The sequence below is a fragment of the Acomys russatus genome, chromosome 2 (genome assembly GCF_903995435.1).
Source record: "Acomys russatus chromosome 2, mAcoRus1.1, whole genome shotgun sequence".
In the NCBI taxonomy this organism is placed as follows: Eukaryota; Metazoa; Chordata; class Mammalia; order Rodentia; family Muridae; genus Acomys; species Acomys russatus.
This window is the reverse complement of record NC_067138.1, coordinates 67,857,822-67,876,366: the sequence shown is the minus strand read 5'-3', so window position 1 is coordinate 67,876,366 and position 18,545 is coordinate 67,857,822. Positions and strand designations below refer to the sequence as shown.

The 18,545-nt window shown below is 44.5% G+C and overlaps 1 protein-coding gene and 1 non-coding gene across 6 annotated transcripts in view; both read right to left on the bottom strand.

Annotated features, from left to right (window-relative positions):
* The window catches only part of Palm2akap2 (PALM2 and AKAP2 fusion), a 321,160-nt gene that overhangs the window by 106,022 nt on the left and 196,593 nt on the right, over positions 1 to 18,545 (bottom strand). The gene's annotated exons all lie outside the window — the stretch shown is intronic.
* On the bottom strand, positions 13,090 to 13,191 carry LOC127207517 (U6 spliceosomal RNA). The gene has a single exon (XR_007832923.1). It is a non-coding gene; the product is annotated as a U6 spliceosomal RNA (small nuclear RNA).

Sequence of the window (18,545 nt, the reverse complement as noted above, 5' to 3'; positions counted from 1 at the left end):
TTTACCACCAAGCCTCATGACTGATCCGATGTTTAATCCTAGGGACCCACAAAGTGGAAGGAGAGAATTAACTCTCTCTGTCTCTGTCTGTTTGTCTGTCTGTCTGCCTCTCTCTCTCTGTCTGTCTCTCTCTCTCCTCTGTCTCTCTCTGTCTCTGTCTGTCTCTCTCTCTCTCTCTCTCTCTCACGCACACACACACACACACACACACACACACACACACACACACACACGAACAAATAAACAAACAATATTTAAAAATTAAAAAAAAAAAAAAAAGAAAGAAACTATAACTGACAGCTGTGGACTTACAGGTTTCTAATCCCAGCAACCAGAAGGCTGAGGCAGGAGTTGAAGGCCATAAAAGAGAAGAATCAAACAAAACTTTAAAAACAGAAAGTAAACTAAGACATACACTGCATCTTGCCTTAGAAGAGTTTTCGTCTTATCAAGTCCTCTTAGAGCCCCATGTCCTCTGCTCCCAAATGAGGCTCCCGTCTGCTAAGTAATTCATAGGCGGGCTGAGATAAGACTGTAGCACAGAGAGGGAGAATGGGGTGCTCACGTGCTGGGAGGCAGGGCGCAGCTGCTCTTGTGCTCCCATGCCAAGCTTGGGCTTTTTACTTTTTGTTTTTTTTCTCTCCTTTATATGGCTGTGGACAAATCAGAATGCTAGTGATATGATAGCTAGAGCTAAGATAAAAATCCCAGGGCACTAAGGCATTCTCTTTATTTTACAATACAGCAGAATGTAAGGAGGAGGAGGAGGAAGAGAAGAAGAAGAGAAGGAAGAAAGAAAGAGAGAGAGAGAGAAGGAAGAAGAAAGAAAGAAAGAAAGAAAGAAAGAAAGCCAGGAGCACAGAGCTGGGTCCTTCTCTGTCACTGTGTGAACCCGGGAAAGTTTCCCAGCATCTCTGTCCTTTCATACTCTCCTCTATCTTTTCTAAGACTTATGGGCAGCAATTATATCCTCCCTTGCAACAGAGCTAGTCTGGCTGCCTGGGTGTGGTAGCATATGCTTTCACATGCTTGCTGACCCCAGTATTCAGTCAGGTAGCAGAAGCAGGAGGGGGTAGGGTGTGGGTGTGTGTGTGGTGTGTGTGTGTGTGTGTGTGTGTGTGTGTGTGTGTTGGTTAGTGCTTGGCTTCCTGTTCTAGCCAGTGAACCAACCATCTTGTCTGAGTACATGCTTTCTCTTTTCTTTTTTCTTTTTGGTATTTTGAGGCAGGGTTACAGATACCGTAGAACTCATGGTTTAGAGCAGCCTGGCCTTGAATTTACAGATATCCCCTTGCCCCTGTCTGCCTCTGCCTCTTGAGTACTGGGATTATAGGCATGCACCATCACACCCAGCTATTTTTAATTTTAAAAAACAATTTATTTTTATTTTATGTATATTGGTGTTTTGCTTGTGTGTAGGTCTTTGGAAGGGTATTGGATCCCCTGGAGCTGAAATTATAAATAGATGTGAGTTGCCATGTAGGCACTGGGAATTGAACCTGGGTCCTCTAGAAGAGCCGCCATCTCTCCAGCCCCTATTTTTAATTATTTAAAGCTATGCATGGTGCCATAAGCCTGTAATCCCAGCACCCAGGAGGCAGAGGCAGGCAGGTGGATCTCTGTGAGTTTAAGGCCAGACTGATCTACAAAGTGAGTATAAGACAGCTAAGGATGCACAGAGAAACCCTGTCTCTAAAAACAAAACAAAACAAAAAGTTATTTTTTATTCCGGGCAGCGGTGATGTACGCCTTTAATCCCAGTACTTGGGAGGTAGAGGCAGGCAGTCACTGAGTTCAAGGCCAGCTTGGTCTACAGAGTGAGTTCCAGGACAGCAAGGCTATACAGAGAGACCCTGTCTCAAAAAACTAAAAAGGAAAAAGAAGAAGAAGAAGAAGAAGAAGAAGAAGAAGAAGAAAAGAAAGAAGAAGAAGAAGAAGAAGAAGAAGAAGAAGAAGAAGAAGAAGAAGAAGAAGAACTTTTAATATATGGATGTTTTGCCTGTGTGCACGTATATGCTAGTATTCACAGAGGTCAGAAGAGAGTGTTGGAACCCCTAGAACTGTTTGTAAGCCACCACATGGTTGTGATGTACAGAACCACAAACACTTTTAGCTGCTGGGCCAGCTCTCCAATCTCTACATACATTTTCTGCAGCTGGATATGGTGGTATACACTGAGATCCCAGCAACTGGGAGCGGGAATCAGGAAGATCAGGAGTTCAAGTCCTGCCCCTACAGTCAAGTCCTAGATAGTCAGCTTGGGGCTAGCTTGGGCTACAAGAGGCACAAAACAAAGCGCAAAGAATTTGCACGGATATCCTGAGTTTCATTGCAAATTTTGTTTTGCTTTTTTTCCAGGTTGGTCCTTGTATGCTGGGTAAGTGTTCTACCATGGAGCTACCCTCACACATGCATGATTATCCATAGGTTTTATAAGCACAGATCTTAGCATGGGGGAAGGCACTGGAGAGCAGGTAGAGGAGGCAGTGAAAGTGAAGTAGGAACAGTAGCTGCTCCTGAGGCAAGATCGACTCTCCTACGAACCCATCGCGTGTTCCTGACACTTGAGCTGGAGGTCGGGTCCTCTGTGTTCTCTCACTATTTTAGAAACACGGGGCACAGGGTAAATGGTCTCATGAATTCTTGTCAGACTTTCAGAATCATTTCTGATGGTTTGGAGCGGTAACCGAGGCACGCAGGAGATGGATAGACCCCCGATTCCCTGCCTAGGTGGGACCGAGCTTGGCCACCTTTCCATAGCGCTTCAGGCCAGTGATTTCCAAAATTGCTGTCCACAGGTTCTGAGTTTGGCAGCTTCTGTGTTTGGCTTCCTCGACTCTGGTCTTGCTTGGCTTTCTGTTGGAAGCTACAGGCTCTGCTTTTACACAGGAACCTTGTTTCCAAACCAGCTGGAGCAAATCATTGTTAGGATAGCACACCTATCTCCCCTGGGGGTTGACATAGAAGATGCAGATAACACCAAGAGACAACTTCTAGAGCCTTCTAGTCAGGAGACACTCCCATGCAGGAATGCTCACAATGAGCATAGAGGAAACACGTGGATGTTCTGAGGAAATATCTGCAAACGTTTTGAAACTTTTGCTAGAAATATCCTCGCCAGTGCCATCTATTTTAGGAGGTAATTACTCACAGAACAAAAAAAAAAAAAAAAAAAAAAAAAAAAATTTTTTTTGAGACAGGGTTTCTCTGTGTGGCATTGGCTATCTTGCACTCACTTTGTAGACCAAGCTGGCCTTGAACTCACAGAGATCCATCTGCTTCTGCCTCCCTGAGTGCTGGGATTACAGGCTGAGCCACTGTGCCCAGCCTAAATTTTTTTAAATTCAGTGTCTTGTTATATAACTGAGGTTGGCTTTGAACTCTCGGAAGATCCCCCTTGTCTCCTGAGGACTGGTGATGCTACGCATGCTTCATCATGCTGGCTTTTGATTCTTTGTTTTGTTGTTGTTTTGGTTTGGTTTTTGAGACAGGGGCTCTCTGTGTAGCCTTGCCTGTATTGGACTCTCTTTGTAGACCAGGCCGGCCTCGAACTCACAGAGATCTACCTGCCTCTGCCTCCCTGAGTGCTGGGATTACAGATGTGTGCCACTGCACCCAGCTATGGCTGGCTTTTGAGAAAGAGGGCATCTTAGCAGGTAACAAGGTTTGTAGAAGTCCAGGAATACTTCACCAGGGCTGGCCTGATGGCTTGGTGGGTAAAAGCACTTGCCACCAAGCCTGAGGACCTGAGTTTTATCCCTAGAACCTGGATAGCCAGAGAGAATTGACTGTGAAAAGTTGTTCTCTGGCCTCTGTATATACAGACATATGCACATCCACTGACACCTACCTACACAAACTCAATCAATAAGTGAAATTAAAAGGACTGTTTTGTCAACATTTTAAAAGCTGGAATGATGGCTTGGGCTGTAATTCCAGCTATTCAGGTCCTAGGTTCAACCCATGTAATTATCTAAGACAAATAACAAATGAACAAAACAAAACACACACACACACACACACACACACACACACACATACACACGGTGGCACACATTTATAAGTCTAGTGTTTGGGAGGCATAATAGAAGAATCAGGAGCTCCATGTCATATTCAGCTATGTGATAAGCTCAAGGCGAGCCTGGGCTATATGAGGCCAGCCTGGGCTATATGAGGCCAGCATGGGCTATATGAGACCGTGTATCAAAAGGGTATGGGAGAAGCTAATGGGTTCTGGGCAGAGTTTCCTATGATTTTGCTTTGTAGAGAAACAGGATCCCTCTAAAAGCCTTAATTTTTAAGAGAAAATGTGTGTGGAGAGACATTTGCTGATAGGTCATCAAAGTCTTGGACTGATACAAACTTCAGGGCAGGAATTACAGATGTGAGCATCACACTACATAGTTTCCAATATATTATGCACACTGAAATTACACATCTTTCAGGTTTAAAGTTTCATAAAATATATGTCTTAAATGAGAATTAGTAGAGTTCATGATTTGGGAGTAGGATTTCTCACTGAACCTCAACAGACCATATGTATTTGCTAGTTTCATGTCAACTTGACGAAAGCTTGAGAAAATGCCTCCATAAGATCTGGCTGTAGAGCATTTTCTTAATTAGTGATTTATGGATGAGGGCCCAGCTCACTGTGATACTATCCCTGGGCTGGTGGTTCTGGGTTCCACAAGAAGGCAGGCTGAACAAGCCATGGGGGAGCAAGCCAGAAAGCAGCACCCTTCCATGGCCGCTGTATCATCAGCTCCTGCCTCCACGCTCCAGCTCTGTCCTGACCTCCTTCAGGGAATAACTATAATGTGAAAGTGTAAGTCAAAGAAACCCTCTCCTCCCCTTCATCATAGCACCAGAAACCCCTAACCAGGACACAAGACTAAAGTCAAAATGGAACCATCCACGTAGAAGCCACTTGTCATCAAACTCAAAGTAAAGCTGCGCTCCAAGCCTTTAAGAACTTGGGACAACAGGAAAGGGCCATATTTCCCAAGCAGAGCATTACAAAGGGTTTCTGCTTCAATGCGATGCCCTTTCATCCTTTGGTCCTGACAAAGCAGCCTGAAGTTGCCTGCAGTTACCCCATCACTTACTTCTATTGCTTTGTCCCCTCGTCCCTCCTCTAAAAAGGAAGCAGCCCTGAGACAGCCAATATGCTTCTGCCATTTGATGTTGTCTTTTTTTATCTCCTTCCAGGCTATAAAACCACCTGACAGCCAACGGCGGCACTGCTTATATCTTTCAGAAGTACTGTCTGATTCCAAGACAGTAAACCACGGTGACTTAAGATTATCAAAACCAAAGGTGATCAAAAACCAAAACCAGGCATGTTGGCTCAGGACTGTGATCCCAACACTTGCGAAATTGAGGCAGGAGCATTGCCACAAGTCTGAGGCTAGACTGGGCTGTATGGTGAGACGCTATCTCTGAAAACCAATAAAATATCAAGAAACGGATGTTTGAACTAAACATTTTTATTTATACAATTGTCAGCCTTGAAATTAAAAAAAAAAAAACCAAACCCACAAATAAACATCAAACCACAGTGATCATCGCCTTCACTGCACTGTCCTGCCCATGACTTCTAAACTGAGCAAATAAAAATACAGACTGCCCAGCCAAATTGAACTTTAGATCAACAACATGTGATTTCTCTTCTTCTTTCTTTTTTTTTAAATGATTTTTTTTATTTATTTATTTTATGTATATGAGTCCTTTATCTGTATTTCAGAAGAGGGCATCAGATCACATTATAGATTGTTGTGAGCCAACATGTGGATGCTGGGAATTGAACTCAGGACCTCTAGATGATCAGCCAGTGCTCTTAAGCTGAGCCATCTCTCCAGTCTGTGATTTCTTTTCGTTCTTTCTTTCTTTGACTTTTTGAGACAGGATTTCTCTTGTAGTCCTAGCTGTCCTGGACTTGCTTTGTAGACCAGGCTAGCCTGGAAATTACAGAGATCCACCTGCCTCTGCCTCCCAAGTGCTGGGACTAAAGGCATGAGCTATCATGCCTAGCAACAAGTGATTTCTTAGGGTAAGTAAGTACACAGTGTGCTTTATGCAGTATTTGGAGCATACTTACTGTTAAAAAAAAATTACTGCTTAAGAATTATCTCAAGTTCAACTTTATTTGGGTCAGCAGAGTATTTGGGGGTGGGGGAGATTTAATTTTTGTGCCTGAAGTTGAATCTAGGCCTTGAACATTCTAAGCACATGTATGTCAGTAAGCTAAGTCCCTGGCCCCAGGTTTCCACTATTTTAACTGGCTAAGTAATTCCTACCTATCTCTAGAGCCCTGTGGGTTCAGCTAACAACAACCAAACCCAAGCCAAACCAAACAAAAACACTCAAACCCAAACCAAAATTTGCATTTACTATTCAAACATTAAAGTTACAAAGTATTTTTTTTTCCTTTTTTTGATACAAAGTCTCACAGTGTAGCCCAGGATGCCCTGGAACTCACTATGTAGCCAAGGATGACCTCAAACTCCTGACAAATCCTCCTGCCACAGCTCTGAGTGCTAGGATCACAGTCATGAGTTTCCTCTCTTACATACCAAGTGTCTTTCCATCCCATTCAAAGCCCAACTTCTGAATCTTTGTATGTGACCTAACTTCACCTACCACAGTCATGACCACATCTGTGAAGAAAGGTTAGGAATAGTTTTCCTTTGTTGTTTTGAAGATCATAAGGGATGGACAGAAGGAGAAAATAATAGCAAAAATAATGGAGATGGTGTGTAAGTGTTTGGCACAGTTCTCAGCTCAGAACAAGTACTTCATTCTGTCTGTTACTGTTGCAACAGGACACAGTGAGAAACTGATATGGCTCAGGAAAGTCCTGGGGTCTTTAATTTGCCAGACATGATCCTCATCTATATGTGACTGAGATGCTGTGACCTCAGGCATTCATTGTATTCAACAAATAAGAGTCAGCACACAAGAATAAATAACAACTATGTTGCTGGAGTATAGTAGTTTATGACAAATTCCTTCATACACATTTCATTTAAAATGTTTTGGTTTTCTTTTTAAAGATTTATTTATGTGTTATTTTTGTGTGTGTGTGAGTGGGTGTTTGCATGTGTGTGCACCACATGCATGCAGTGGCCACAGAGGGCGTTGACTTTCCTGGGACTAGAATTACAGGTAGTTGTGAGCTGCCATGTGAGCACTGGGAGCCAAAGCCAGGCCTTCTGAAAGAGCAGCCAGTGCTCTTGGCTGCTCGTGGAATCATTACCCCAGCACTGGGACCTGGCTTCTGACTGGCTTGATTTTGGTTTTGTGCAGGGCTTGTGTGGATAGCCACAACTGCAGTGAGTTCATGGGTATGACAGCCAGGTCATGTCAAGAACACAGTATTTTTATGTACTACTCTCAGGCTGGAGGGATGGCTCAGAGGTTAAGAGCACTGGCTGTTCTTCTGAAAGTCCTAAGTTCAATTCCCAGCAACCACATGGTGGCTCATAACCATCTATAATGAGGATCTGGTGCCCTCTTCTGGCCTGAAGGCACACATGCAGGCAGAGCATTGTACAAATAATAAATAAACAAATATGTAAAACGTATGTCCTATTCCATACAGTGGGTCTTACATTCTTTCTGCCTTTCCCTCTCGTGTGCTGTTCCCTGAGCCTTTCAGAAGTGGAGTGGGGGCTTACTTTGTGAGATGGGATCTTCTCGTGTGGCCTAAGTTGGCCTCACATTCAACATTCTAGAATTATAGTATGCTGGGATTAGAGGTAAACCCATCATACCTAGATGAAAATGTGTGAATTGTGTAAAAATTTATTTTGAGACAGAGTCTTTCACACAGCCCACAATAGAGTTGAACTATAGCAATTCTCCTGCCTCGGCCTCCCAAGGCCTAGGGTTACAGATGGGAGCAATTATACCCAGAGAAAAATATGTTTTTACTTGGGTTTTTTGTTTGCTTGTTTGAGGCAGAGTCTCAATAAGCCAGGGTCCTGGCTGGCCTAGAACTTGCTCTGTAGACCAGGCTGCCCTTGCACTCACTGAGATCTTCCTGCCTCTGTCTTCTAAGTGTCAGGATTAAGGGTGTGTACCACTATGCCCCATTGAAAGTATGTACTTTGAAGAAAATGTAAGACAGTTATTCTGAAAGAGAAAGTACTGTGAAATTGTCCCACATAACTCTGGGCTGCTTCCTCACTAACACGGCCAACCCCCTCTGAGATCCACTACCTAAAATAGACTCAGAGACCTGAAAAAAAAAAAAAAGGAATGCATGATAAAAATTTCCTTTAGCCAGGGAACAAATTTAGAGCAACCTCTATGTGTGCTCAGTGAGGACCGAACTTCTGGTCCCAGATGTGCCTTTTTGCCCTGGGCCCCCAACACAAAACAACACCCCTCAATGTTGTCACCATTGAGAACAAAGGGCAAAAGACTCTCCACTACAGGCAACAAAAGGCTCTCCAGAATGGCTTTTTATACCCAAAGCCAAAGAAAGCTATAACCTGTGACCTCCATTCACCGCAGGAAGAGTCTGAATGCTTTCCCTGCTTTGTAATGGAGAACATCTGCCCTTCTCAGGGGACAGTCACTCTCCCAGGGACACGTTTCACACGCAGAGAAGCATCCTCTTTGCGTGTGGCTGTCCACCCGGAACCTTCCTTAACTTGGAAATGTGCCCTTCTCAGAGGCTCTATCCACAGCCCCTAAGTTGCCTTCAGGATGCCAGTCTTGATTGTGGCTTAAGCAAGGGAGAAATGTTGCAGATATAACGAGAATACAAAGCTTTTTCTTTTCTTTTCTTTTCTTTTTTTTCTTTTTTCTTTTTCTTTTCTTCTCTTCTTTTTTTTTTTTTTTTTTTTTGTTTGTTTTGTTTTGTTTTCGAGACAGGGTTTCTCTGTGTAACATTCCTTGGCTGTCCCGGCCTCCCTTTTGTAGACCAGGCTGGCCTTGAACTCACCTCGATCTACCTGCCTCTGCCTCCAGAGTGCTGGGATTAAAGGCGTGGCCACCATGCCCGGCTTACAAGGCTTTTTCTAAGAGAAATTCTGATGTTTGTGCTCCTCGTCAGAAACATAGTCTTTTTTTCTTTTTCTTTTTCTTTTTAAGATAGGTTCTCATTATGTAGCCCAGGCTGGCTTCAAACTCTCAGAAACCAGCCTGCGTCTGCCTCCTGAGTGCTAGGATTAAAGGTGTGCAGAGAGGCGAGCTTTTAATTTTACTATGGATAGAACAAGGCAACGGTAGATCCCACCACGGTGGCATTGGAAAAGCCACGGATGGGTATCCAAGACTGGAAATGTGCAACTACTGATAGAAATTAGAGTGGTTTATCATCAGTTTTCTTGGAGGGAAGCAATAGCTTTAAGGGTGGGATACAATTTCCTATCAAGAGAAAAGATGTGATGCAGATTGGAAGCAGGCCTTCCCAACCCTGCGCTCTCCTCCTGCTTTCTTCCCAGCCAGGCTGAACTTCTTCCCTGGGCCGCAGTTTAAAAGGACAGACTCTAATAGGAAGGCTGGAAAGTGCTGCTCCCCTTGACCTGACCCAAGAATGGTCTTATAATACAAATTACAGACCAGAGTTGAGGAGGTCAGCGAAGATATTTTCTTTTCATTATAAGTAGCTAGGTGGCAGGGAAATAGCTTATGAGGTAAAGTGCCTGCAAGCTTGAAGATTGGAGTTTGAGCCTTGGTAGCCAAGTTAACAAGCCAGGCATGGGGGTGTGGTTTTGTGACACACTCCCCCCCAATGATGGGGAAGTGAAGACAGGAGGGTCCGTGGGGCTCACAGGGCAGCCAGCCTAGCCTACTTGGTGAGCTCCAGGGCCAGTGAGAAACCTTGTCTCACAGAAAGGTAGACAGTATCTGAGGGAGCAAGGCTTTGTCTTTGTCCTGTGGATTCTGCGTGCGCGCGCGCGCACACACACACACACACACACACACACACACACACACACTCACACGAGCCTGAATTACTCCAGAATTACTAAAGAAGTAACATTATATTATGGACCAGATGAAAATAACCCCACGAAACTACCACCTTTCTCTTTCTTTTTATCTTTTCTCTTTCTTTTTCTCTTTTATTTATTTTTGTTGTTGTTGTCATCTTTGGTTTTTTGAGACAGAGTTTCTCTGTGTAGCCTTGGCTGTTCTGGACTCACTTTGTAGACCAGGCTGGCCTTGAACTCACAGAGATCCACCTGTCTCTGCCTCCTGAGTCCCGGGATTACAGATGTATGCCACTTTGCCAATCTAGGACCTTCTAGCTTGTTCACTGTCCGGATGAACCCCTTGTTTTCCACACAGGAGGTCAAACTACTGCTCATATCTTTTAAGACTGAATAGCTAATGTCTTTCCGCCATCTTCAAAGTACATAGCATCACAGAGCACCCATATACGCATAGCCCCACTGTCTCCAGAGGGAAGTTCCTGGAAGCCTGTTTACTCCACTCACAGGCCTTCCAGAGTTAGCTTGTTGCAAACTGATCTATTGTCCATGTGGCTTCAGAAGGTGAAACCCATTTGGTGCTCGTAAACTGAGACCCGTCTTTCAGGAAAACAGAAAGTCTGTTTCCTACAGTTGTCGCTGGCAGAGGCAAACTTTAACACTTCCTCTCACTGTCTTGCATGCTTTCCTTTTTATGTTTGTTTGTTTGTTTGTTTGTTTTGTTTTTCAAGACAGAGTTTCTCTGTTTAACAGTCCTGGCTATCCTGAACTCACTTTGTAGACCAGGCTGGCCTTGAACTCACAGAGATTTGCCTGCCTCTGCCTCCCAAGTGCTGGGATTAAAGGCATGTGCCACGGCTGCCCGGCTTCCTCCTGCATTCTTCTTTTTTCTGATTTTTTTAAAAAAAAATACGTGTTTCCACAATTAGCCTGCATGACTAGACCAAATGCCACTCATTCAAACAGGTTGCAACCTGAGTCCATCAGCTAGCTTGTGAAAGTACAAAATCAAAACTAAACAGGGTGGCGGGGCATAGTTCACTGCACAACACCTGCCTACCACATAGAGGCCCTGGCCTCTTGCCACAGCACCCCCCAAATGACCCCCCCTAAACTGTGATAACCAGAAACACTCATAAGCCAAACATTATTCAGCATTAATAGGAATGAAATGGATACTTCCGGGAACTCTCTCATGTATAAATCTCCCTGCCAAAGCATGCTAAGCCTGCCACAAAAGATGGCATGTTTTAAGACTCCATATCCTTGAGCTGGGGTGGGAGTGGCTTGTAGGGTCTCACTGCAATGATGAGGTGAGGGTGGATGTGTAGTGCTTGCCTTGTGCTTGCAATGAAGCATTTGCTAGAAATTATTAAATCAAACACATGAATGATCTTTATGGTATAAGAGCCATATGCCTCAAAAAGTAATTTAAAAAAAAAAAGCCAAAAGGAGAGGCAGAGGCAGGCAGATTACTGAGAGTTCAAGGCCAGCCTGGTCTACAAAGCAAGTCTAGGACACCCAAGGCTACGGCAGAAGTGGAGGCCAAACCAGGAAGGTTAGGAATTTAATGTTACCCTTAGCTGCATAGTTTGAGGTCAGCCTGAGCTGCATGAAACCTCAGTTTATTTGTTTTGTTTTTCTGTAGCCCTAGCTATCCTAGAGCTCACTCTGTAGACCAGACTACTCTTGAACTCAGAGATCCACCTGCCTCTGCCTCCCTAGTGCTGGGATTAAAGACACCACTGCCCAGCCAAGATCTTAATTTAAGGAAAGGAAGGAAGGTGGGAAGGAAGGAAGGAAGGAAGGAAGGAAGGAAGGAAGGAAGGAAGGAAGGAAGGAAAAAGGTCAAGGGGAGGGAGAAAATTAGTTTTTCAAAAAGTAACTGAAATTTTAGAGTCTCTAAAAGATGAAAAATGAAAACAAAGGAACTGTGTGCTACAGGAGAATCTCACTGGGTAGCCCTGGCTAGCCTAGAACTTACTGTGTAGAAGTAACCTGGCCTGGAACACAGAGATTTGTCTGTCACAGAATTCTACCTGCCTCTCCCTCCTGAGTGTGAGTAATGGAATTAAAGGCATGCACTACCACATCCAGTGAGATTTTCTTTTCTTTTTCTTTTTCAATGATCAATTTATTATTCATACAGTATTCTGCCAACATGTATGCCTGCACACCAAAAGAGGGCAACCGAACTCATTATAGATGGTTATGAGCCACCATGTGGTTGCTGGGAATTGAACTCAGGACTTTTGGAAGAACAGCCAATGCTTTTAACCTCTGAGTCATCTCTCTAGCCCCTCTTTTCTTTTCCTTGTATTTTTATTTTTGTGTATTTTTGAGACAGGGGCCTATTAAATAGCTTAGACTTGCCTCAAACTGTTATGTAGTGAAGCTGGTCCTAAATTGTCAGCAATCTTTCTGCCTTAGCATCTGAGGTGTTGAAATTATAGGCATGCACAACCACAAAGGGACTGATCCGTTCTAGACAGGGTCTCTTGTGGGAAGGAGTGTATGCTTTGTCACAGGTGAAAGCAGTCTTGGTGGCCTTTGCCCTTGGACACACCACAGATACTCCCTGAGATTAACCTTGAGATAGACTGAGTGGAGCCATCTGGGCCTGGAATTCACGAAGAGGACCGAGGGACTCCATCTGGACTATATTGTATTTCTAATTGACCCTCAATGGGAGAGGGAGACTGCCCCTTGCACGTGAGAGACAGGCAGGCAGAGAGGACAGAGAGGAACAGCAAGTTAAGACCGGGCTTGAGCGCACGTGGATTGGGAAGAGGATCAGCGAACAGGCCAGACCAGTGCACAGGCCAGAGACACCTAGGGACCCATCCCGTGGAACAGATACTGGAAGGTTCACTCTTGTTTCCCTTTAACCTTTTTTCCCTTTTGTGCAAGCTAGTTGGGTTGTATAATAAATTTTAATTGTTAAGAAATAGAGCCAACAGTCTCTACTCCCACATCCTTTAAAAATAATTAATGCATCTGTACCAGGTCTCAGGGGAACATCTGCAAGACTATTGGACAGAAAATGCCTCTGGAGGAGGGACCAGCTGAGTGATAGACTTCAAGAAAGAGATGAGGAACTAGCTAGGAAACTGTGAGTAAAAGCCAAATTAGTTTGTTTTTTGTTTTTAAGTAGGAACATTTCACGAATTTGTGCGTCATCCTTCAGCAGGGGACATGCTAAGCTTTGCTTCATTTCAATCTTAGTACATGTGATGCCAAAGAAAGCAGAGCCACGGGGCTTTAAAAACCTGAGCACCTGCCCTTGAGCTTGATCTGCTCGAAGGAGAGAAGAGTCTGGAAAGGGTTCAGACAGAGGGGACTCGTCGGGTCGGCCTTACTGAAAGGTGGCTCTGGCTAAAGACTAAATAGAGAGGACAGAGACAGATGCAGGCATGGAGTGGGAGACACAGCTAGAAGCAGTCTGTGCTCAGCTGAAATAGCCAGAGTCTATCAACTGCTCAGAGGGAGCTTCTCAACCAGGTCTGGTATTGCAGGCCTGTAATTACAGTTACTTAGGAGACAGAGGCAGGAGGATGGCAAGTTCCAGGCTTGCTCGGGCTACAGTGAGTTTCAGGCTAGCCTGGACAACAACAGTGAGACTCTGTTTCCAAAGAATATAGTGAAAAGCAAGTCCAGGGCAGTCAAGGTTACAGAGAAACCCTGTCTTGAAAAACCAAAAGGAAAAATAAAATAGAGCTCAGTGGTGGATTAATTGTAGACTGTTCTAGCATGTTCAATGTCCAGGACTACAGGAAGAAAAAGGAAGAGATAATTAAGGACAGGCAAGTCCCCAAACTCTAAACTTAATTAGGCATGGTGTCACAGACCTTTTTGGAAGGTTGGCACAGCCTGAGCAACTTGACAAGGACAACCCTCACTCTCTCTCTCTCTCTCTCTCTCTCTCTCTCTCTCTCTCTTTCTCTCTCTTTTTCTCTCTCCCTCCCTCCCTCCCTCTCCCTCTCTCTCTCTCTTTGTCTGTCTGTCTATCTGTCTTAAAGAGCTAGGATATAGCTCAGTGGTAAAGCACTTGCCTAGCATATGCGAAGCCCTTGGGTTCCATCCCTAGTACTCTGCAAGGAAAGAAATGCCTTCGTTCTTCTGAAATTTGAATCTTAAAAGCAGTAAGTAGCCTGTCAAGTTCCTGTTTCTCCTGCCAAGGGGATTCCCATAGCCAGGCAAATTTAACAAACAATAATCCAAACCAATGTGATGGTGCACACCTGTAGTCCCACTACTCAGGAGGCAGAGGCAGATGGATTGCTGTGAGTTCAAGGCCAGCCTAGCCTACAAAGTGAGTCCAGGACAGCCAAGGCTACACAGAGAAACCCTGTCTCAAAAAAACAAAAACAAACAAATGACAAAAAACAAGAACAAACAAACAAAAACCCAAACAATAATCCATACCACTTACTCATCCATCCATCCATCCACTCATCCATCCATCTACCCACTCATCCATCCATCCACCCACTCATCCATCCATCCATCCACTCATCCATCCATCCATCCACTCATCCATCCATCCATCCATCCACTCATCCATCCATCCATCCATCCATCGATCCACTCATCCATCCATCCATCGATCCACTTATCCATCCATCCATCCATCCACTCATCCATCCATCCATCCACTCATCCATCCATCCATCCACCCAGCTTTTCATTTACTTACTCATTCATTCAGTGTCTGAACAAACATCAACACAGACTCAGACAACTCAAAGCTCTCCTAAGTATGTCTGTCCTTTTCTTGTGACGAATGGTGATGGCACAGGCTGAAATAAAGTCAACATTTCTCCCAAAACAAGAACAGGTAAAAGCAGCACATAACAGGTGGACACAGTGAAGCAAGATACCGTGACAGATACACACACTATTGGTTTCAGCCTCTGAAGCATTGGTAGTCAGCAAGTGTGGGTACTGCTCTTGGTAGGAACACAAGGCCTCACTGTATACCTTTGGCTGGCCTAGAACTCACTATGTAGATGAGACTGGTCTTGAACTCAGAGATTAGTCTGACTTCACTACCATGCCCAGAAATATGAAAACCTTGGTGCATTAGTCTCCTAGAGTGGCTATAACAAAGTGTCATAGACTGAGTGTGGGACTCTGCCGAATAAGGTTGAAGTCCCACTTCGCATGATGGCTGTTTTGCACTCGGTCTGTGAAGAACGGACTCCCTTTCTCAGTGGGATCCTAATCTACCAGATCTGGTAATTCCAGATTTTGTAAAGGGCATCACATAGTCCTAAAAGGAAAATACAGACCTGACCCTTTCCTGATAAGGAACTTTAACAAGCACAGGGAATTCCTGGAAGTACCCCACCTTGTCCTGAGATCCTAGCCTCCAGCAAACTGCACCTAGGAGTCATCGCCTCACACATAGAATAATCAAGTACTGTTTTCTCCTTGTGACAGGACCCAAGTGGTATTGACTATAAACAGGCAGTGTATGCAGATGAAGTATCCTGGCATCCTTAGCCCTAGGAATCAGGCACATTCACCCTTACGACCCACCCACTGGTTTATAAATCCTTGGTTCACGTGTAGAGTTTGGCTTGTTTTCTCGCTCCATCATGACAGTCTGAGACTCCATTTATTCCAGGAGGAACTGCCACTGGATGTCTGGGACACCCAGTGGTCAGGCAGCAATGGCAGAACTGCCTTTGCAGCTGCTGGGACCTGCTCAACCACTGCTGAAAGCTTGGTGCTGACCCCCAGGGAATCACCCACCAAGGTGGGGTTGCCGCACCCTTTCTCCCAGTGGGTTTCAGACATTCCCCCACTCCCCTGCCATGCCTGGCAAGGTAGATGAACCAAAAGGCCGTGACACTTAGATCTTGTGGAGTTCCCCAGTCTCCACTTCCTGTTGAGACCTGCATTCTCATTCCGAAAAGAGCTGATTGTAACACTCAGTGTGCAAACTCATTTCCCACTTCCACCAGAGAAGCTGGGAACCTGGCTTTGTGCCTAAGCCACAAGCCTCACTCCTAAAATGCTCTGGCTGCCCCTGAGTGAGAGACGGGACCTCTAGTCTTGAGGTCCATCTATTCCTGTTAGGAAGCAAGCAGAGCTAGGACTAACCCGTGGGATGTGGGACCCAGACCTGCCACTACCAGACTCCTACTGACAACTGAGTACTTGAAAATCCACAGAAATCACCAGGTGCAGTTGTACACGTCTTTAATCCCAGCACTCCCTCCAGAGGCAGAGGCAGGTGGATCACTGTGCATTGGAGGACAGCCTGGTCTACAAAGCAAGTCCAGGACAGCCAAGACTACACAGAGAAACCCTGTCTCAAAAACAAACAAACAAACAAACAAACAAAATACAGAAACTAGTTTTCTCCCATCTCTAGAATCCCACCTTGTGAATCACCATTGCTGTAAGGAAGTGCCTTCTAGCATCTTCCAGCTTTTGGCGTGAGTCATTATTTTGGGCTTCAGCCTTTTTGACATGCTAGAGAGTGAACTGAAGTCTTACACACGTGCTGCCGCCGGGTACCCAGTTAGCCTCATTACCCTTAGCCTCCCCATTTGGTTTTAGTTTGTAGCTGCAGAACTCCTATTTCGGCCTCTGTCTCTTCATAAGGCCTTCTCGTCACATGCCTGGGTCTCTCTTTTATCTCTTAGAAAGACACATGTCGCTGGGATTAGCACCATCTGCTGAATGTGGAGTGATCTCATCTCAGGATTCTTAGCTGTTTGTACAAAGATGCTTTCTCCAAAGTACGGTCACATTTCAGGCACCAAGAGTTAGGACAGATGTTTCTTAGGTTGGGGTGACAGCCTTCATTTACTTCAATAAGGCTAACAAAATAGTAGGTTTAGTCCAGGAATCTTTACACTTACCTAGTTTTGGTTAATGTCCCCTCACCTCCTCTCACCCTCTCGACCTTCATGCCAGTGTCTATGCCCTTCCACACCAGTATTCCCTCTTCCACTTTCATGCCATATGCGTTTCATTACCTGCCCCTCCCCTAAAGCCTCTCCATCCCTTCATGGGTCCCTTTCTAGGTTCCTGGCCTCTATACCCATTCCCCGCACAGTTGGGATGCTTTTGTTTGGTCGGCCTTGTGTTTTGAAATAAGGTCATGCTATGCAGCACTTTGAACTCATCAGTCTTTATCCTCAGCTTCCCAAGTGCTGGAATTACAGGAAGGACCACTACTTATGATTTTTTATTCTTTTTTTTTTTTTTGCTTTGTTTTTTGTTGTTGTTCTAAAGTAATTTTTATTTATTTAATTTTAATTTATGTGTGTTGGTGTGAGGGTGTCAGATCTTGGAGTTACAGATAGTTGTGAGCTGCCATGTGGGTGGTGGGAATTGAACCCCGGGTCCTTTGGAAGAGCAAGCAGTGCTCTTACCCACTGAGCCACCTCTCCAGCCCTGATTTTTTTATTCTTATTCTTAGTATTTTTATTTCTTTATTTTTATTTTCATTTTTATTGTCTCTCTATGTAGGCATGGCTGGTCAGGAACTCAAAGAGATCTTTCTGCCCCTGTCTCCAGAGCACTTGGACTAAAGGTATGTGCTATCATACCCAGCTGATTTTTGTTTGGTTTGGTTTTTTTTCATTTGGTTTCTCCGTGTAGCTTTGGCTGTCCTAGATCTCACTCTATAGAGCAGGCTGGCCCAAACTCATAGAGATCCACCTGCTTCTGCCTCCTGAGTGGTGAGATTAAAGGCAAGCACTACTCCCGCCTGGCACTAAGCAGTTTTTTGTTTTGTTTTGTTTTGTTGTTTTTTGAGACAGTCTTTCTCTGTGTAACCTTGGCTGTCCTGGACTCCCTTTGTCGACCCTTCGAACTCACAAAGATCTGCCTGCTTCTGCCTCCCGAGTGCTAGGATTAAAGGTGTGCACTACCACACCCAGCCCACCCAGCTGATTTTTTTAGATATTATTTTTAGCCATGTGTATGTGTTTGGATCTATATGTGGATGTACACATGTATGTACATATATGTATAAGTCTGGCATGTACATGCAGATGCCTAAGGAGATCAGAGGTGTTAGTTCTTCCTGGATCTGGAGTTATAGGCGACTTTGCACCTGCTCAGTGCATGCTCTTAACTGATGAGCCATCTCTCCAGCCCCCTGAAAATTTTTTTATAGCATACATTAATTGTTCAAAATAACAGGCTTTGTTATGGCATACCTGGATCAAATTCATGCCCTTATTTCCCTCTCTTATCTCCCTGGTTCCCTTTTTCTTCTCAAATAATCCTCTAGGGATGCAGTGTTTTACTAGTCACAATTCAAGCCACTAGAAAGAGCAATTTTTAACTATCAAACAGGTGCACAGGATGCTCCTATCCACACTGACGTATTTAGAAGGTATTTTAAATGAAAACTTGGGGAGTTGATAGAGTACTTGCCTGGGAAAAACAAGGCCTCAGGTTCAACCCCTAGTATGACAAATAAATAAGTACATAATAATATAGAAATAAACTAGGCATGGTGCAAGCCTTTAATCCCAACTCTCGGGAGGCAGAGGCAGGTGGATCGCTGTGAGTTCGAGGCTAACCTGGTCTACAAAGTGAGTCCAGGACAGCCAGGGCTACACAGAGAAACCC